Below are 3,172 nucleotides of genomic sequence, written 5' to 3'. Positions count from 1 at the left end.
CAGATCTCTTTCACAGTCTTTAAACCACAATTTGTACCAATCAAATCTACTCTCTAAAGCATCTAAATATAACTTTAATTCATTAGGGTTCACGGTTCTTTGATTCACTAAATCAAATGCCTTCGTCACATGGCTTTTAATAGCCTGTAATGATGCTTTCATTACTCTAAAATTCACGGACTTGTCAGCCACATTAACTCCATTAGATCCAGTCATGGTTAGGGAATTATTAATCACTGATTATACAACTTAAGTAGGCGCCTTATAAGAGTAATTCTTGCACTTTACTCTTGTATAAATCCTAGCCACACATGTGCTAGCAATTAATTGGGCTAATTATCATCCATCACACGATCGATTAAACTTGTGCACCCTACATCCACTTCCTTCAATCAGTCACTTAATTATTAAGTAATTAATTCAATTAATTTTTTCACTGATTGCATCCGGTTCACGAAGGACCAGCGGGCAGATATGGAAAATTTTCTAGGATGCTTACCTGTATGTACCTCAACATTATATACATACCAGTAATCTCATTGGGAGACAATCATATTGTTTACCGTAGTCACCCCGTGTAGACATGTGAGAAAACTTAACCACCCCTGGTCGCGGCAAGTGGTCCCCTCGACCTCACAATCTTATCCATATCTATCCGAGACCAGTATGGATTGGATAGCACCCACAAGTACGGTGCTACTAATTAATTGTGGACTGTATAGATTATATTAGTTTAGCTGAATGAAGGGGGGGGGATACACCTGGATACATCCATCAAGGAAAACATTTGTACATAATCCCACCACTTACCAGATGTTCTCTGGTGGTCACTTGATGTAGCTGGATCACTCGTAACCTATCTAATTACAACATAACACAACTGGCCAGCATAAGTTTGTTATAACTAGAAGGGTTACTTAACTGTGGGTGATTGATACTCCTTATTTCCTCCATTCACCATCTCATTTTCGATGTCCTGCTACACCGACACGGTTCTCATTCCAGCAGGACGAGGTATCCGTTGGTTTGTCCCGCTTTAAAAGTCGTGACTCAAGGAGCTTCACTTTCCTCGTCTCGGGAACAACGAGGTCTAACGTGTTCACTCGGAGCAAAACGACTTATTTCACTTCACGCATTCTCTTAACTCAATGTTATTATCACTAATTACATTACTATTCACAAGACGATTTAACCTCTCATAATTATTATACACATTAGAGATCACTCCATTAAGATCTGAGACCGATGAGTGATGATCAAACCAAGGGTAATTTTTCCCAGGACACAGTCCATAGTGATGCGCCCGTCACCCGGTCCTACCCTTATTCACTCCTTTTTCCACTTTATTACCGTGGTCCCGTAAATCATGTTCCCTCACTCTCCACCAGGAACAGTTACGACACTTCCTATTATGAAATGAGGCCTATATTAATCTTTAGGCCGCCGTGAATGCCAATTTCGTGGTTCCATGCTTTCCAGCCTCCTCACCACATTCAAAACAAACCCGCCGCCTCCCCCCGCACATCCGCGCATGCGCAAAGGGAACTCTGGGTTCTACTCTATTTTCAAATACATTTTTGACCCATATAGACACATTAAACACCTATTAGGCACTATAGTTTCGGAAAATAAAAAATTTTCCACAGTACTCATCCATTTATTAATTTTACATCATCATCAAGGGATGAAACTTGAGTGGATCCCCTCTGGCAGGCTATTTATGTATATTAAGGAAAGTAAGGGTCCTGGAATTGATTCTTGGGAACCCCCCACTTATTACACTTTTCCATCCCGAAACATCTGTCTTTACGATTACCCCTATGTCTTCCGTTCCGTTCATTAGATATTCCTTGATCCAGTGTAGAACTTGACCTCGTAATCCTTCTTGCTCTTCTTATTTGTGACTCAATCTCTGGTGTGGTACAGTGTCAAATGCTTTCCTTCAGTTAAAAAGGCTTCACTCTACCCATTCTTGTCTTTCTTACTTTCTTCTATTATGTTGTTATAGAACTCCAACAGGTTAGTGAGGCAAGACTTACTTTCCCTAAATCTATGCTGGTTTTCTACAAAAAAGTGCCACTTTTCTAGGTGCTCAACTAGTCTTTTCCTGATAATCTCTTCTAATACTTTGGATAGTATACATGTCAGTGATACTGGCCTGTAATTCAGTGCCTCTCGTCTGTTCTCCGTTAGATTTCCCATCTCTAGAGACATGTAGAGCACTGCTATAGGGTCATGCACATTTGTTCCCTCCTTCAGTATCCATGGTGATATGCCTCAGGGCCCCACGGCTTTTCTGTCTAACATTTTTAGTAGTTTCATTACTTCCTCCTTGATATATGAGTTCTATTTAATGTATGCTGAGTAGCCCTTTCGTTCCTGCATTCTGACACCATCCCATTTTCCTCAATGAATACCTTCTTAAATCTTCTGCTTAATTCATCTGCCCGAAATGCCTCGGCATGATAGTGGTTTTTTTTGCACTTAGCAAATCAATATTGTAATTACACATTGTAAACTATGCATGGAAATAGACTCCTTATAACATGTCAGTCATACATTATAAACTATGCAAAAAAACATATAAATTTGAATTTGAATTTGAACTTCTCTATCATCTATTTTGAATACTCTTCCCCCTTACCTCAGCCTTTTACCTGGTTCTATGTGTTCTGTACTTTTCCATGCTCTTTTGCACCTTCCTTTGGCCTCTCTGCTGCTCTGGTTAAACCAAGGACTCTCTCTGTGTCTTTATTTCTCACACCTCCTGTTAAGTGTAAACCTTGCTGTTGTCCCCAGGCACTTTCTGGCGAGGCCCTCCAGCATCTTGTGGCTTCTCTCCAGTCAATTCCATATACCCTGGAAGTTCTCTTAGAAAAACCTCTCATCTCTGCATAGTTCCTTCTTCTGTAATGTGTCTCATTATTATTATTATTATTATTATTATTATTATTATTATTATTATTATTATTGTTGTTGTTGTTGTTGTTGTTGTTGTTGTTGTTGTTGTTGTTGTTGTTGTTGTTGTTGTTGTTGTTGTTATTGTTGTTGTTGTTGTTGTTGTTGTTGTTGTTGTTGTTGTTATTATTGTGTGTGAAAACAAAAGATTCCAAATGTAATTTACTTTCATTGAAAATTAATCTGAATTTTATATTTTCTCATTGCATATTTG

General features: G+C 38.8%; 1 protein-coding gene across 1 annotated transcript in view; it reads left to right on the top strand.

Annotated features, from left to right (window-relative positions):
* Positions 1-3,172, top strand: part of LOC138854503 (uncharacterized) — a 14,346-nt gene that overhangs the window by 2,064 nt on the left and 9,110 nt on the right. The gene's annotated exons all lie outside the window — the stretch shown is intronic.

The sequence above is a fragment of the Cherax quadricarinatus genome, chromosome 4, assembly GCF_038502225.1.
Source record: "Cherax quadricarinatus isolate ZL_2023a chromosome 4, ASM3850222v1, whole genome shotgun sequence".
In the NCBI taxonomy this organism is placed as follows: Eukaryota; Metazoa; Arthropoda; class Malacostraca; order Decapoda; family Parastacidae; genus Cherax; species Cherax quadricarinatus.
The sequence above is the reverse complement of the archived record's forward strand: the minus strand, read 5'-3'. Positions and strand labels throughout refer to the sequence as shown.